Source organism: Dermochelys coriacea, chromosome 5 (genome assembly GCF_009764565.3).
Source record: "Dermochelys coriacea isolate rDerCor1 chromosome 5, rDerCor1.pri.v4, whole genome shotgun sequence".
Classification (NCBI taxonomy): domain Eukaryota; kingdom Metazoa; phylum Chordata; order Testudines; family Dermochelyidae; genus Dermochelys; species Dermochelys coriacea.
This window is the reverse complement of record NC_050072.1, coordinates 120,061,225-120,079,984: the sequence shown is the minus strand read 5'-3', so window position 1 is coordinate 120,079,984 and position 18,760 is coordinate 120,061,225. Positions and strand designations below refer to the sequence as shown.

Genomic DNA, 18,760 nt, shown 5'->3' with positions numbered 1-18,760 from the left:
TGATTATAGAAATCTGAATTTGTGACAGTTAAGAAATGTTGCTGAATACTTTAGATGTTTTGTCACTATATAGGAATGTGTTTGAACAGGGAGATAAAGTTTTATTCTTTACTTCTGCCTCTTAAATTTACAAAGCTCAATGTGGGAGGGCTGTGCTACCAAAGCTAGGTATCAGGGCCGAGGAATAGACATAGATTTTTTTTTTTTTTTTAGCTCGAGATCAAAAGGAACGTGATCAAGGAAATTCAGATGGGTTAAATGAATATTTCCCACAATGGCTATTTGACTTGTAGTTCATTACATTGCTTTTGAAATATCCTGTATATGGTGTTCAACAGCTCAGCCCTCTGCGTGCGTGAGCAGACCTGCAAGATGGTGTCTGATTCTTTCACCTGCATCTTAGAAATAGGTGTTTCTCTCTGTGGACTGTTGAGTGTATTTAAAGACGTATGCTCCTGACATTTCTTATCTCAGTAATTGGAAAGCATGGTTAGAGCTAGACATTCCATATTTCTCTCCGCAGGTTTTCCTGTGCAGAAAGCAGACATATTAATATTTGCAAACTGCTATATTTATTATCATGGTGGATTATTATTTATTGTTTGCTAAGTGCCAACAGTGAGAACAGGCTGGTAGAAAAGTTTCATGGGACTGAAGGTTGGATAGAACTGGAGACCCTTACTCATAAGGTAGCCCTTCCTTGCTTGCCTAAAGGCCTCTAAATGAAATTGTAATGCTTCTTGCTTTCTGTGTAACACTCTGACTCTCATATGCTAGTCAACCCTGTGGGCTGTGGGGGCTATCAGAAGACACACACTTACTTCCCTGGTCCTTCTCGCATGAACAGAGAGCAACAATACCCTAAGTCCAAAGGTGCAAACAATTTGATGTTTGTTTATTGGGGTGAACTTCCAGCAAGCATGATTCCAGTTTCCTTCCTTTGTGTCCCCCTTCCCAGCTCTGACACCACAGAGCCTTACCTGTGTCCCTTTTCCCATTCCCCCCATTAGCAAAACATGATTCCAATTCCCCACCCCCATTCCCTGTTCCCATTTCCCCCCCTTACTTCCTGATTGACTGCAGACTATATAGTAAAACTTGAGTTCTGCTTAGCTATACCTTAACCAATCATTTTACTGAAATTTAACTAACCAATTCTAACATATTGTAACATGATTATTTAACCAATTATATCCCACCACCTTAATTAGTTTACACCCAGCAAAATTAATTATACAGCAGACAGGAACAATCACAGAACCAGACAGAGATTATGCAGACAAACAATAGGGAAATGGGGACTACAGTGATAGAACAAACAGAGAAATGAGGATTTCACATCCCAGCTATTGATAAGTGAGTTCTTGCCAGACAGGATGCTATCAAACTGAGTTTACTTTTACATCTTCTAGGCACTTCCCTTTCTCTGGAGGTGATAGGCACTATCAGGACAGGACTGCATTTCTAACAGCCCAATAGCACCTTATTTCAATGTGACTAGGTTAGAATGTGAGGATGTGACCATTCGCTTCCCAGTTTATGGCTGCTTCTACTGCTTAGCCAAAGATCTTAGCCTAAGAACAGGGCCTCAGACTGTCACAGTAAGAGAAGGACCTTACACTGGCAGACAGTGATTTTGATTCTCTCTTTTATACCTCTAGAACTAGCTAAGTGATAAGAATACACCTAAATTCTTAGAGTATAGGCCTTTACAGACAGGCCTGAATAGCTATATCCTAACAGTGATGAAGTCCAGCTGGGCAGCAGCAGGCTGGGCTGGTATATGGTCAGGAAGTGGAGAGAGGAGAGCATAGAGAGACCCAGCAGTCACTCCCTGGGAGCAGAGAGGTGGGGGAGAGACAACCCAAAAGGGAGCAAAAGCCCTGGGATCAGGGGCAGGTCTACCAATTTTGCCACCCCAAGCAGTCACCGCCGAATTGCCACCGCGCCCGGAAGAACAGCGGAGCTGCTGCCGAATTGCTGCCATGGGACACAGACTGCTACCCCATTCTGAATGCTGCCCCAAGCACCTGCTTGGAAAGCTGATGCCTGGAGCCAGCCCTGCCTGGGATCCTAGCCCTGGAAGACCAGTCAACCCTAGAGGAATTGTGAGGAAAGACAGCCTGAGAGGGTTGAGTAGGGAGAAGCCCAGGGAAACAGCAGCAAGGAGTAGGAGTAGCAGACCTTGGCTGCTTGTTATAGGGGCCCCTGGACTGGAACCCAAGGAAGGGGGCGAGCCTTGGTTTCCCTACTAGCTCCTGGGAAGTAGCACAGGATTGTTGGAGATGCCAACCAGGCAGCTGGTCCGTAGGGACTTTATCTCATATCTCTCCTCCAGAGGGGAGGAGTACAGAGCGACCTGGCCGTAGGGCTAAATCACAGAGAAAGAGCACCCCAAGTTGTGAAGGGGGGGGTCACAGCATGAGTAACCAATGGAAAGGGGCTCCAGACCAGGTGGGAGCTGATCCCCAGATGTAGCCACAAGGAGCTGAGTGTAGTCCATTGCTGAGTGCATCAATATTTCTCAAATATTGGACGTTTCAGTGCAACTTTTTGGTGAAAACGTTCACCCATTTTTCAAATTATAAAAAATATTTTTCTTATTAGGAGTCTTTAATCTGGCTTGAAATCTATTCTGAAATGAATGTAGATAGTAAGGTTTTTCAGGCAATCGTTTTCTGGTTGGTTGTACAGCAGTTAGTACTAGGTGGCTTTAAACTGGTTAGCAACTAAGCACTTAATATAAATTTAAATGAATAATGTGGACTAGGATCCAATCTTTCTTCATAACACTAAAAATCTTTCTAGTGAACTCTGATCTGCATTGAGTAGTAAGACCTTGAACTTCCCATCCGCTCATCTGGACTCTCTGAAGGATCTGGATTTTAAGAACTGAATCTAAATAACTTCAGGAGAACTTGTTTTGAATTTTTGTTAATGGCTTAATAATTGGAAAGTGAGTACATTTGATTTAAAGCATCTTTACCTTTTGTGGATGGATACTCATCCTCCGTGGCAGTCATGGAACAGTCATCCATCCCTCTTGATGTGCTGTGCACAAGCCCTGTTAAATGGGAGTTAGATACACACATATATCAAAGTGGGAACAGCCTTCAAAATGTTGTCATCCAATAGAAATACATTTTTTTCCTCTTTTTCCTTCATTGTTCTATTCCCCTCCGCTTCCTTCCTCCCCACCTTGGACCACAGCTTCCTCTCTGCACCAGCTGTTGGGATCTACATTTCTTTCTATTTCAGAATACTTAAGAATATTTAGGTACTTAAGAATATCACTGCCAGCAAATGGAGCCTTGAATGGGGCCTCCTTACCTATTATTAATTATAGGAATAAAATGGATTCTTCATTCAGCATATTTTCATTAAGGCAATTATAATTTGCATTCTCTTAGAATGCTTTATATGTAAAGGGTGTAATGGCAAATTCCTAACTCCCATGCAACTCTCCTTGGCTTCGGTGGAACTTTTTAACCTGAGAACGGAGTGCAGCATTCTGCTCACTATGCACTTTACTGAAGGCTATCAGATTTAGATGCAACTCACTTTATGAGTGTATATTACTGGTGGGGAATTAATAACAGTGTGAAATATATTAATATCTGTAGATCCTGTGCTGTTCTAGTCAGTAAATTTTCACTGTAGATATTTGTTGTACCTTGCTGTATTTCCATCACTGTGGTTTGACCTTTAAAAGCTTTAGAATGCTATTGAAGGATATTGGAGCCAGCTGATAAGCCGAAGATAGATAGACCAATCTTAGCCTTCAGTGCACAGTGTATCACCTCTGTTTAACGTGGCTTAGTTTAGATGTCAGGTTTTTTTTTTAATATCCACCAACACTGATGTAAAACAATTTTTTGGAAGATCCTTTTTGGGAAAAAAAAAAATCTGGTATCAGAAAATGCCAGACCTCCGAATTTATATCCTTGCTATGATTTACCTGTGAGGGGTTTTGGCCTAGCAGTTCTAAAGCTGACAGTTTCTCAAATTAAAATGCCAAAGTATAAAATATTTGCTCATTTCACAATGCTAACTGGCACACACAGCATATGTTACGGTGGCACTCAGAAGCACTAGTATTGAATAATAGAAATGTTTGGCCAGGTAGAAGTCTGAGGAAGAACTGGGGAAGTACATGCACCAGGCCTGTATATACAAATACTCACCATGGATGAATCGGAACATGAGTACAGAGTTCACTGAGGTCTGCCCAGAGCTCAGACTCAGGGGGAGCCGCGTGGTAGTGTTTGTGCAGGGTGTGTGAAATGCAGCTTTTAAAATAAAGGGGCAAAGCAATTAGTTTCTTACATGAGGAAGAGAGAAAGGAAACAATATTCTTTTTGCTATATGTTTACCATGTAGATCACTGGGTTTCTGTCTGTTTAGAAGGTGTCATATATTCACATGGCAATTTATAAATAAAGAACAATAATATAGGGAAGGATACATTATATACCTACATGTCCAAGGAAACCTAAGGGCCAAGTTGAAAAGTGAGTCTTTGAGTTTACCTTTAGACATTCCTCTGGCCCCTCGAAAGATTATATTTTACCATGTTAGACTTTCTCTCTCTACTGTGAATCAGAGTCTCAGATCCTCTCATCAGTGTGTATTTTGCAACCCCCTTATGCACCTCTTTGTCTACTGTGTGATAAAGAAGTCTAAGGAATCTAGGTTCGCACACTAAAGGATTATAAGAGACGAGTGTAGCAAGAAAAGCAGCTAACCAGGTGGTGTAAGAGGGGTAACTTGATCAAGTCCACAGAGGAAGCTGGTGTGAGAATTGGGGCTTGGAAAGCAAGATTCTTTTACTTTTTAGGCCTATGTATTGTCCAGTAGCTCAGTCAACTGCTCACTCAGTTGAGCTGTTTGGCCAGAAGCAACAATGGCTACTTAGTGCAGATGACTGGCGGTGAAGAGAAAGCCTTAATGCCATCAGTGGCATCATACGTAACACAGCCTTTTCACAGTCACAGATTGGCCTTCAAACCTAACCCTTCCCAAAAGGAACAAGCCCCTCCCTCAGTAGTAGGCTAGCCCCAACAATCATCTTACCCTTGCAAAGATGCCTTCCCAACAATGAAGGCTAGAAGTTGAGCACCCAGTGCTGTAAAACTCTTATCCAGGTGAGATCTGGAGATCAATAGGAGCTCTCATGTGAATAAGTTCTACCCATATAAAGTACCTTTTTAAAAAAAAAAATTAGTAGTTGAGGTTAGCCTTGGCATTCACAGTGTATGTCCTTCAAATCAGATGGTCTGATCTACTGCTACAAACCCCAATGCTAATTTGGACTGTAAACGTCTTGGGTCAAGGACATTGTTCTTCTCTGGCTGCTGAGTGCTATCAACACCCCTGGACCTGTATAATGCATAATCAAATGCAGGAAGGTTTCAATAATGGCATAAACATTGTTTGATTTGTTTTACAATATTTTTGAGTTTGTGGACTGATATTACACACTCTTCATAACAGCCAATCACTTGTCAATTTATACGTGGAATGACAAATTGAAATATAAGAAAATTTTATGTTACAGAAAATGGAAGATCCATCAGTGACCACTCTCCATTGGGATGTTGGTTTGCTTGTGGTCTTGTTTTGTTTTTGTCCTGCTGGTTGTGTGTGTTTGGTCTTCTCTTTTGGACTGAGAGGCTGTGCAATGCATCACACAGCCCTGAGCTGTCAGCTGCGCCCTGCCATTAGCAGCAACTAAGCACAGGAGTTCTAGCTATGCCTGACTTGGGGAAGCAGCATAGTCGCTGTTCAATATAGTTGAATTCAACCGACTCTGTGCTGGTGAGATGGATAAATATCTGCTCTGTCCAGGTGGTTGGGAAATGTGTGAGAGGACTGGGTTGTATTTGCCCCCGTCCTTATAAAGGGAACATTGTGCTTGAGCTTCTCCATGACATTTCGTGACACCATTTATTTGAAAGGTTGGTGCATGCCTCTAGTAGACAGTGTCTTGTATATGGAGTCCAGTTGCTTTTCTGAGGCTGAAGAAAGGCTGACCATTGGTCTCTACTGGTTCCCTCACTTGTTCTGATCCTGGGAGCTAGCAATGAGGAAAGTTTTCTCGGTATCTGTCACGTACAGCACCTCCCCTTTACCGTCATCTTCATATCCCAATCCAAAGCTCCAGTCACAGATAACCAAGCATAATTTACTGTATTATATGTGTCTGTGTTCCCTGGGGCACTCTGATGTTCGGTGTTCTAAAATACAGCTAGCAAAGGAAGTTATCAGAAGCATTCTTAGTCTGTCCTGCTTCAGAGAGCGATGGCTGAAGTAGCCATTTATTGGTTGCATGTTCCTTTTCTGCGACATTTCTCCAGCAGTTCATACGGGTAGGTGTATTATAAAAGAAGAGAGGCTTTGCCAATCATGTTCTGATAATATGCATGCCAGGCATCTGGCTGCTTCTTTTATTCCATTAGTCCGTGTACGGACTTTGCATTGCTTCCTGGCTACTTATAGGGCTCCATTCCCAGTAGCATCTGAGTGTCTCTCGAGCACTATGCAATGTATCCTTCACACTCCCGAGAGATGAGGAAGATATGAGCCTCATTTTACAGATGGGGGACTGCAGCACAGATTAATTGACGTGGGAAGGTCATATAGGGAGCCTCGGGCAAAGCTAAGAATTGAACCCACATCTGCAGAGTCTCAGTCCAGTGCTTTAACAAGAAGACCCTCTTTTTTTTTTTCTTTTTCCCCCCTGGCAACAGACTCAAAGCAGTGCACAGAACAAAATCTCTAGGTTTGTGCCCCAGTCATTGGATACCATGTTATCATCTGATAGGTGCTTTATGAAAATCACAAAGGCCATGCATGCAGAAGACCAAGATAGCCTGGTAACCCAGAGAGGCAGCGGATTTTTCAAAATTCTATCCCCACCCAAGCTCACTTTTGAAAATTCCAAAGGTCTTACAGGCAGCCAACACTGAGCGCTTATCTTTTTAGGCTGCATGCGCACCCACTTGGAAAATTCTGCTGCAAAAGAAGAACTTGCAATAAAAGACATGGAAAATAATTACCGTCTTGGAGAAAGTGATTCATTCAGTCACAGTGCATAATAACGTCACCAGCTGCTCCGCTGTTGCAATCCTTGAACTGCTTTCACTGCACGGGGGAGGAATGAAAGGTAATAGAAAGTATAGCACGTTCTGATTAGTAAGCTGATGTCTCAGCACCACTGAGACTAGATCAATATCTGAGTCCACAGATAGGCTAGTTTTTATCAGGCCTTTAAAATGTATAAAAAGGCAATGTAGCATAAAAGCCCTCTAAACCCACAAATGTGTCTTGTTAATGATCCCCTTTTCCTATTTTTTCTTTCCTATTTCAGGTGATTTATTATAGGAAGCTCCTTTTTCTTTTCTTTTGTAAATGTGAGAGTTGTCCCATATTGTAAATGGTATCTGAAGGTTTCTGACTATGCATTTTGTTTTGAACCAATAAGTGATGTGTAGCATCTTTCCTCTGAGTATCCGGAGTCAGTCACTGCTTTGTTGTGCATCCCAGGTGGGCCCTCTCTAAAAAGTGGATCATCTCAGCAGTTATTCAGGGAGAAGTCTGATAATTTTGTTGAACTCAGCAGATTGGAAATTCATAAGCAGTTCTCAACATGGACAAACTGTAAAATGCATGTCAATAGAAATTTTATAATTGCAATTGACCTTTTGAAGATGGCATCCATCTTGTTAAAAAGGTGAAATCATTGTAAAAAACAGCAGTATGAAGCCCATTGTAAAATTGAAAACTTTCAGATGGCAGAAATTAGAAAAACAGATACATTTTGTCTCTTGAAGGGCATCCTATTCCCCAGTGCGTGAGCAGTGTGTTGACAAAGGGCTCAATTCTGTATATCCGTATGTAAGAAGACATAACATGTATGAGTAAGGCTTTGTAGATTACAAACTGTAATATAAATAACCAACAGAGCAGTCACAGTTACCATGTCCAATTGATGGTACCCTATCTGTACTGGGGAAAAGAAGAAGAAAACATAGGTCTGAAGCAGGAGACCAGGGTTTTATTTCCAGCTCTGTTAGACATCTTGCATATCCTCGGGAAAGTGGGAGTAAAATCAGATCCTTAATCTTTCTGTGTGCCACCTCCATTTCTTCATCTGTCAAATGGGTATGGTAATACCTCCTTTCCAGAGGTGTTTGTCCAAATCCATTAATGTTTATAAATCACTTTAAGAAAAGGAGTACTTGTGGCACCTTTAGAGACTAACAAATTTATTAGAGCATAAGCTTTCGTGAGCTACAGCTCACTTCGTCGGATGCATCCGATGAAGTGAGCTGTAGCTCACGAAAGCTTATGCTCTAATAAATTTGTTAGTCTCTAAGGTGCCACAAGTACTCCTTTTCTTTTTGCGAATACAGACTAACACGGCTGCTACTCTGAAATAAATCACTTTGAGATCCTTTGAAAAATGGTGGTGTTGGGTTTAGGGCACAAGACTGGTACTCAGAAAGAAAAGAAAATCTGGGTTCATTTACTGACTCTTCCATAGGCTTAATCTGTGACCTTGAGCCTTGGATTTAAGTGTCTAGCTTACAGAAGTTTGAAAATATTGCCTATGTGACATATCACATGCCATAGAGAGTCAGTGTCAAAATAGGTCCCTTGCTGTCAGTCTTGTGCTTAGTGCACTATATCTTGCCTTATCAGAGGAGAAGCTGGTTCTTATATCATCAGTGGAATCATCAGAATTGTTATCTATAGGCTGTAGCTGTGACGTGATCTGGGGTCATCTTAAAAAATCAAGGGACATGTTGTTGTACACTGGAAGGCAGTGACTCTGAAAGGACTTTAGGGATAATTACAGATAATCAATGAAACATGAGCTCCCAGTGTGATGCTGTTACTAAAGGGGTAACACAATACTTGCCGGTATTAACAGGGAAATATCAAGTAGACACAGGGAGATAATTTATCTCTGTACATGGCATTAGTGAGACCAGTACTGAAATACAGAGCCCAGTTTTGGTGTACACCCTTCAAATCAATTCTTGTCAATCCTTTTAGTAGTCTGTGTTTAAAAACAACAACAACAAAACCATTTCAATGAGACTGAAGGAGCTCAGTCTGTTTTGCATACTAAAGAGAACTTGATCCCATCTATAAGAAAGAAACGATGGTCCGTGGTGAGCGAGCTAGTATGGGACCTGGTTTGATTCCTTGCTCCACTACAGGCTTCCTGTGTCACCTTGGGCAAGTCACTAGTCTCTTTGCGCCTCGGTTATCAAACTGAAAATGGGGATGCTAGCATTGCCCTGCCTCCCAGGGTTGTGAGGAACAATACATTACAGACGGTGAGGTGCTCCAATACTAAAATAATGGGGTCCAGATAAGTACCAGGCATAGACAGATAAAGAACCTATGCAGAGGTACTTAATCTGGCAAATAAAAGCATGATAAAATCCAGTGACTGAAAGCTGAAGTCAGAAAAGTTCAAGCTGGAAATAAGATAATGTTTAATAGTGAATGTAATTAACCACTGAAACCATTTTTGCTTAAGCAAAACAAAAACCCTCAGTTGTTGTTTGCAAGATTCATATGACTCATTTTCAGTTTGATTTTTAAAATCCATGATTTGATTGAAAACATTACCGCAATGATTGTTGAAATGTTTTTCCTAAAAATGGTTTATTAAATGAAATTATTGATAACTATTTTGATATTTCCAATTTTAAAAGTTGATGGAACAATTTTTGCAAAAATGATATTTAAAAAGTTGACAATTTTTAGGCTATTTTTCAATTTAATTTTTTTGTTTCCAAAACGTTGACTAGGTGTACAAATTAACATTTACGTCCTCACATTTTTAGAGTCACTCCTATACTAGTTACTTGATATCGATCCTTTCACAGATTGGAGGGTTTGAAATATTGGAAGGAAGAAAGGTACATATTGAAAATGCAGTTTGATCAAGATGTAAGAGCTATTGCCTTAACTATTAAAAGTAGCAACATAGGGTTATTTGTTGTCTATTAAAATTCCAATCTGTAAAATGTTGGCTCATTTCACACACATATGCTGAACCATTTTGAACGTGTGGCATGTTATGGTGCAGCTCATAGGAGCAGTATTAAATAAAAGTAAAGTTTGGGCAAATGCTGATCTGACTGGGACCACTGTGCATGCATAAGGATTGTACCTGCAGAGAGTTACCCTAATTAATAAATCCAGGACTATGCTGTTCCTCCTGGCCTTTCTAGAGCAAAACTCAGGAGGAACGGTGCATTAGTTTGTGGGGGAGAGGTGTGCATTGTTCTGTGGGTGGGGAGGTGCACTGAGGTAGGTGAGATACAAATCTTGTTGAAATAAAGCAATTAGTTTAATATCACAAAGTAAGAGGAAAGAAGAGAGATGGATGGTTGGTTGGTTTGTTAAATATTTACTGTTTGAGGTTTAAGTTTTCCTGGAAATATATGAACACATTTTATTTAATTATTAATAAAGCACCATAAGCATATGATGGTTTTTTTTTAAACACATAGAAAGACAAAGTCTTTGCTTGCTCTGTATAGTTTAATGTATAATTCAAACAGAAAAGATAAGCCTGGAAGTAATCACAGTTCAGATACATGAATGTTCAGTAGCAACTTTGGAGTCAGTGAGCAGTATTGATTTGGTGGATGGTTTTTGAAGGCAATAAGACAGGGTGTTTGAGAGAGAGAGATGCCAGAAGCTAAAAGAACAAGTAAATTTGAGAATGGCAAGAAACATAGGGCAGGTCTGCACTACCTGCTTACGTAGATCTAACTTACGTTGCTCCGGGGTGTGAAAAAGACACCTCCTGAGTGATGCAAGTTACAGCGACCTAACCACTGTCCACACCAGCGCTATGTTGGTGGGAGAGCGCCTCCTGCTAACATAGCTTCCACCTCTCATGGAGGTGGAGTAATTATGCTGACGGTGTTAGCCCGAAACAGTTCTTAAGATGTTTACCTTCTGAGGCCGCTGAGAAGATGGGCTTATCTACAGGTCCTTCTCCCTCCCGTATCTGTTACTGGGGTGATTAAAGATGAAACTAACCGGGTAAGGTGCAAATACAGTAAGCTTTATTAGACCAACTTGGTCTTAAAAGCAGAACCCTTGTTACAAGTAATAACAAAGCACAAGCAATAACAAAACACAGGTAAATACAAATGGCTCGGTTGTTAACAGCGGATGGAAGTGTACTTAAAGTCAGGAGCCCACAAACGTGATACACTGGGATAACCGAAAGACAATAAATGGAAACTACAGTACCATCTCTCTCCTTGTCCTAGGCGCAAACCTCGACTGTCCAAGGGATGGACCCTGACTGTTCCACGGAATGAACCCTGACCACAATGAGGATGATTCTGGAATCCTGGACAGAACCAAGGAAGACTGAAGACGCTGGACCACAGGAACACTCTGGAGCACAGGAACAGGGCGCGATGATAACCAGGTAAGTGGCTTCTCTCTTCTTCCTTCTCACTTCCATTCCCTATGCGTCGTCCTGAGTGGTAGTGTGCAGACTTGCAGCTGAAAATGAGAATGGGTGCATGCAATGGATGACACCAATGGAACCTGGTACCATACACTGTATCCCTGGCCTAGCTGGACTCCTTCCACAGGCTGATAACGTGGGAGACACTGGCTGCCTCTAGGATGGACAGCCCTGAGCAGCAGTGTGGCTGTCACCTATATAGTCTGCTGTTACTAGGCAGACTATGCAGTCATGTAATCCTAACCGCTCCTTGCCTTTTCCCGCTCTATTTCGAAAAAGGCAGGGAGGAGGGGCAGGAAGCTCTCCATGAAGGAGGGCATCCAAAATGAAGTCCTTCTTGTTGTTTTTACAGAACAAGATGGAGGCTAGAAGAGAAATATACCAAAACAAGATTTTACCCCAACAACGGGAGAGTGCTCTCCTGTCAGTATAGAGAGTCTTCACCAGATGTGCTACAGCAGTGCAGCTGCATCAATGCTGGTGTGACAATATAGCACTTCTGGTGTAGGACCTGCCCATAGGCCCTGTCTAATGTTTGGAAAAATGATCTGAGCAACCCAGTCTCCTTTCACTCTTTCAAACAGTGTTGGAAATTGCTTAAGTGCTAGTGGGTCAAGAACTGGTGGAAAAATGGTGGGGAAAACAAATAATGAAATGCTTTTCAATTTATTTCTAATTTCAAAATTTCTAAGTATCTCAGTTTGAGAAAATTCGACACAGGAACCTTTCTTTATTTTGAACCGTGTGTTCAAAATCAAAAAAAAGAGTTGACCTTATCTAGACAGAAAGGTTTTCTGCATCATCACAGAAAGTGTGATTGAGATGATTGATTTGTTTTTCCCACCTTCACTGGCATTTGAGCACTCGGTGACTGGGAGCTGTGGGTGTGGGAGGCGCATTTTGCTGGCAGCAGTTACCAGCAACAGGTTATTGATGGGCCTAAAGGAAGTAAATAGGAAAGGAGATCAGGAGAAATTCAGAGTGAAAGTGGGATGGTAGGGAAAGGCAAATTCCACCTTCGTGCCCTCATCTCTTAAGAGCTTTAAGCATGAGGAAGGAAAGGAGAAGAGATTTTTAATGAGCTCTTTAAATAAGAGGACAGGTTTCATCTCGTGCTAAAAGATAGCTCATCCTGTTACACCACTAGCATTGTTAGTAACCTGGTTCAGTACAGATCCGGAGGGGAAGGAGCTCTGGACTGAATGGCCGATCCCATTTCCTGTAGCACCTTACTTTACTTGGAGGTCTCCTATCCAAGTATTATAATGTGTATTGAGACCTGATGCTCGTTTACTGTAAGTCCACTTTATGCTACTGCAGCAGGGTGGAGGGACCTTGAAGTTCAGGGTAAATGTAATTTATGCCCAGTTTAACACCCCTTTACACTGCAGGAGCTGTGTAAAGTGATGTTTGTATAAACGGTAGATAATTGCTAATTTGGCAACTGTTAAGTTGTGCTTTAATGGGAAAAAGAAACACACTGTGTTTATACAGTGTGTGTGTATGTCTGAATGATACCGTCTAAGAGCAGAGGACTTGCAGAGGTTATTTTTGTGCAAAATAATCAAGCTTTCACTCTGCCCTGTGTAGACCTTTACAAGGATACAAACAAGAATCTCAACCACTTATTAAAAAAAAAGAGTGTTGTCTGACACTTCCAAAAATGGTCTTATTTATTGCTGTTCACCTTGTTTAAACATCCTGGGAATAAATATTGTAGATATAATGCTCTTATCTGTACAGACACAGATTTCACGCACAGCTTTATGTACTGTAGAGCCATAACTGCATTAAAGTGTAATGCCCTCCCCATGTCTTCTCTCTTTGTTGTGAAGGTGGTCTATTCCTCCACCAAATAAGGCAATAAGACAAATAAAAGCCAAGTTAAAGGTTATCTTCCCCCTCCCCCCCACAACCCAAAAACCTAGGCCAAGGTTTTCTGAACAGTAACTACTCATTCTGGAAGCCTCCATTCCGGGAGCCCCAAAGTAGCCTGATTTTTTCAGAGGATGGGTGCTCAACACTTTCTGAAATTTAGGCCTTTTTACAATGTCTTCATATGGGCACCCACATAGGGAGACCCTAAAATCAGCAGCCACCAGAGCTGAGCAAATAATTGATTTTTTTCCCGGTTTGGTTGCAGCCAAAAATAAACTTTTTTTTTAAAAAAAGAGAGTGTTTCAAACCGCATGTGAATTCTGGGGTTTTTTTCTTGTTGAAATGAAAACCTGGGTGGGGGGGTGGGAAATATGTGCAGGAAGAGCAAAATGTTTTTTGAATTTTGATTCGAGATGACCCTTCCTAAATGAAATGTTGATTTGAGCCGACATTTTGTTTTGGAAATGTTGATTAGAGACCATGACTAAATGAACCATTTTGACAGTTCTAGAATTTTTGTTTTCAGGTTTTGTTCCGCCAAAACTATTTGCCTAATTCAGAGCAAATGGTTTCGCTGCCCCCTGAAATGCGTGTGTTGCCCAGCTCTACCCAGCTCTTTTGAAAATCTTTGTTTTGGTAGTTCTTTTCTTTAAAGGATACAGTAAAAACTTTGTATCCTCATCAGATAACCAAGAGATTTAAAGTTCTCTGCGAGAAAAGAGGAGAATTCCATGAAAAGAGAAAGCAGGAATTTTTTCTGTAGTTAAGTAATATTTTTACATTTTTTGTGTGTGTCTTATAATGTTGTCTTCATACAAAATGCTCTATTATGCAGGCCTTCTTGTTGGCTTGATTCTTTTGGTTAGTGTGGTTTTGGACTAGCTCTAAATTTACAGGCAGGTTAGGGATGGGGAAAGTGTGGAGTTCAGTTTTTCTTGTGTGTTTCAGCTTTTACAGGAAAAAATATGACTGGAGGGTAACATGCAGACTGGTAGTAACTGGCCGTAATTGTTTTAGAATGGTTTCTTCCTCCAAAGAGAGAGAAAGAGGGGTTCATGAAGCTGGAAAAGCTTTGAACACTGAGGGGTTTTATTTCTTAACCTTTCCTCTATTTGTGGGTGGCCTACACTGAGCTCTCAGGTGCTTTCTCCATGTGTTTCCTCTCTCTTTGATCACTGTGAAGTGCACAAAATAGATTGCTTTTAAACTTGTGTCCATGCAGTTAAATGAACTGTTTTTTCTCCCCCATTGATCTGGCATATTCTTTATCAGAGGCATCTATGTGGAATGCTCAGTTTCACAAAACCATTAAACTACTAGGTAACGGGGACCATAATTGTGCTGAGTTGCACTTGTCACTGACGGGTTGAATTCCTGTCACCTTGTTAGATGAACTCTGGGGAAGAAGAAGTAGATGTTACCCCTGTCCTCGAGATGCTCAAATAGGAGACAATCGTACACTTTTCAGAAGCAAAATGCACACATCCCTAATATCCCCACTTCAGACAAAACTTGCAAGTGTGTTTGAGAATGGGGCACTGATCTATGATGCGGGCCCCTAGATGCTATCCCAAAACAAAGAAATAATGATGCAACAATAAAGTGTTCTTGGGGGGGGAAATATAATTCCATTTCTCTTCCCCTTTTTCTTTATAAGCATGTGTGCAACCCTCCATTTTGGGATTTATAATAGGCTATGGGTGGGGAACTCTGCCTTTTTTACAGATCCAGACTATATGGCTACCCCTCTGATACTTATTAAAATGTTACTTTTTAAGGAACTAGCTTAAATAAAGTCTTTGGCTGAGATTTTCAAACACAATAGGTGATGTAGCCACTTTCATCCAGCTTTATCTTCTTTAGACACATCTAGTAAATAGATAACCACTAATTCAATTTTAGGTTGAAACTAGTGGAAGTTGTGTGGCTAAATCCCCCAAGCTGGCTTGGAAAACTTTAACCCATGTATAACATAAGTGCATAACACTTGGCCAAATAACTTATGCAAGTTAATAAACTGGAGTTGTACAGAACATTGGAGCAGCTTGGCACAAGGGCAGCTTAAGCTTTCAGTGTGTATTGCAATGGATTTGGTGAGCTAGAGCTTATTTGTGTCTCTCTCTGCTTCAGGGGTGCTGGAACACTTTGTATAATGGAGGTGCCGAAAGCCAATGAAGCAAACTGTAAACCCGTATATGATGGAATCCATTTCAAGACAGGAGGTGCTGCCATACCCCTAGTTTGAGCACCTATGCTCTGCTTTTCAGAACACACATTGGGCACTTGCTGTTTGTGACAAACTGTTATATGTAGGTCTATGGTTATAAACTCTGTAGCGTTTCTTGATGGATTACAGCTCATAAACAATTCTTTTTCCAAAATGTGTCTTTCCATTTGATTAGACTAAAGATAACACATCAATGTACTGAACTTTTTTTCTCTTAAGATAGCATGCAATTTAATTAAATCTTTTTCATTTCTTTTGACATGTGAAATATGAGCTCTCTTGTGAAAAGCGTCTCTTGATTACTGGGCACAGACTTTGCTGGGGAAGATATAATTTTCTCTGCATACAGTACAACTCTCATTTGTTTGGGTTTTTTTCTCCCAGCATAACAGATATTCGTAACATTACATAGCCACCCTTTGCTGATGTCAGCTGATCCCTGTGGGCAGATCTCTGCGTCTGCTTTGACTTCAAAAAGGGACAGTCCTAATGTATTTTGTAGTGGTGTCAGATAAACCTTCATAAATGGGTATGATCAGACACTCACTGAAATTCACCTTCCTTTCTTGAATTAATAAAAGGGAGCGTTAAAACCATCTGGCCTAATTTCAGACCCAATCAACTACTGTGGATGTGAAAGCTAGATTTGAATGTGAGTGTTACTGGGTTTCAGAGTAGCAGCCATGTTAGTCTGTATTCACAAAAAGAAAAGGAGTACTTGTGGCATCTTAGAGACTAACAAATTTATTTGAGCATGCCTCGAAAGAATCCTGGATTGTCATTCCACTTGGGGAGAGAAGGTGACAAGTATGTGGAGGGGGGATGTGGAAGGAGGAAAGTCCAATTTTTAAAAAATATAGTCCACTATACTATATACAGGGAACCTACTTGTTAGTAAGGAGATGTGCTATCCTAGATGTGTCATACAGGCTTCTCTTCATCTACGGCTATGATCTCCTTTGTTTTTCCTCTTTTTGATTTGTTGTAACCTGAATCATCCTGGTGAACCCTCCAAAGTATATATTTAAATTAGAGATTAAAAGATGTGTAAATCCAGCTACTTCTGTGCCTCTCTCCATCCCTCATGGCTGGGGGAGGGAGGGACAGCTCAGTCGTTTGAGCATTGGCCTGCTAAACCCAGGGTTGTGAGTTCAATTCTTGAGGGGGCCATTTAGGGATCTGGGGCAAAAATTGGAGATTGGTCCTGCTTTGAGCAGGGGTTGGACTAGATGATCTCCTGAGGTCCCTTCCAACCCAGATCTTCTATGATTCTATGAAATGGGTCTATGCATAAGCAGGGGTATGCCCAGGCAGGATTCTGGCTGTATTCTCTCTTCTTTCTGTTCGCATTGACTAGGCTTAAAACACCTAGTTTACGCTTCTACAAAGGCGTGCTTCACTGGGTGTATATACATGGCCTTATTACTTTAAAGAATGAATTCATTCAAATACTTCTTGTAATGCTCCTGTCTCTTACTTGTCAAGTAATTTCTTAGCTTTATTAACTTTTCCAGTTTTATTTTCTTTCAAGGTAACTAGCAAATAGATTTACCAAGGATCCAGAAATTTTAGAATTATGAACTTGACTGCCTAAATAAGCAGGTTAAGAGGGTCACATCCTGCACAGTAGTTACTGAGAATCTGATCTTGCAGGCTTTGCATATCCAGATTGTTCAGGATTGCAAGACTGAATCTTTATTGCCTGGTCTTGGGATGTCAAGTACCACTGCAGATTGCTGGACCCCACTGCCTGCAATGGGCCAGCAGGCATTATGCTGGTGATAGCAGAAACATGTTCTCCGGCTACAAACTTGAGCAACTTACAGGGAACAGCAAACCCTTACTATTATTTATTTGTATTGCGGTTTTACTTAGAGATCCCAACTGAAATTGAGGCCCTATTGTGCTAGATGCTGTACAAGAGATAGCAGACAATATAACAAGATGGGGGTGGGGGAAAACAAGATTTATTTACTCCATTTTGTAGAGCTTGAGAACTGAGGCTCAGAGACATTAAGTGACTTGCCCAAAGTCTCAGTCAGTCTGTGGCAGTGCTAGGAATTGGACCTAGCTCTCCTGAGTCCCACTCCAATGTCTTCACCTCAAAACCATCCTTCCTTATCCTATTAGAGCTGTGGTTTTCAACCTGTAGTCTGTGGAGGTCCACAGACTATATGTATGGGGTCTGTGAAAAGTTGTCTTTACCATAGAACAGAGGTTTTCAATGTTCTGGGTGACTATGTCTGAGATTTCCGGAAGAGTCTGCACCTGCATTTGAAATTTTTTGGGGGACTGCAAATGAATAAAGTTTGAAAACCCACTGTTAGAGTATTTTTCAGCATTTTACAGTATGACCAAAAAAGAACAATGGTTTGATCACGATTAACAGCAGTAATATATTACTGTTCTACTAATGCTACAATCTGTCTAGAGTTTAAGGGATCTGGGTAAAATAGTCCCGGACACAGGAAATAAATATTCCCTTACACTAAGCCTTGAGCACGTATTGACTCAGTATTCTGAGTTTAACTGAGCACGCTAACACACTCCCTTTTGTCTCTGTCTTTGACTTTGATCTTGAGACCCAGCAGCTTTTTCCTCCTTTCCCGTTCTTCAGTTTTGTTCTCTTGTCCTGGCACACGCTGACGATCTCAAAGTAAAACTCTGTCTAAACCAGTGATAGTACGGAAAAAGGAAAAGAAACGGTGCCCTATAAAATAAACTACCATTCTCTCTTCCATGGCACATCCGACATATTGTTTTCCCCAGATTTATTTCATATTAATTTCTTAACTAAATGTAATAGTAATTTGCGATAACCTAGTGCTCTTCAGCTATAGATCATAATGCACGTGTAAATATTTCACAATTTACTCTGCCTCTTATATTTCATTTTAGACAAATGGACTGGAAATACTTTAAGCAAAAATGTAAGAATTGCTAAGGACTCCCTTCAGCATTAGAATTGCTAGAGAGACATAGGTTTCAGAGTAGCAGCCGTGTTAGTCTGTATTCGCAAAAAGAAAAGGAGTACCGGTGGCACCTTAGAGACTAACAAATTTATTAGAGCATAAGCTTTCGTGAGCTACAGCTCACTTCATCGGATGCATTTGGTGGAAAAAACAGAGGAGAGATTTATA

At 40.9% G+C, this 18,760-nt stretch overlaps 1 long non-coding RNA gene across 2 annotated transcripts in view; it reads left to right on the top strand.

Annotated features, from left to right (window-relative positions):
- The window catches only part of LOC119855951, a 92,663-nt gene extending 76,607 nt beyond the window's left edge, over positions 1-16,056 (top strand). For both annotated transcript variants that reach the window (XR_005293085.2, XR_006281577.1), the window contains 2 exons: positions 11,310-11,473; positions 15,524-16,056. This is a non-coding gene — a long non-coding RNA (uncharacterized LOC119855951). The remainder of the gene's footprint in view (positions 1-11,309; positions 11,474-15,523) is intronic.
- The last annotated feature ends 2,704 nt before the right edge of the window (positions 16,057-18,760 follow it).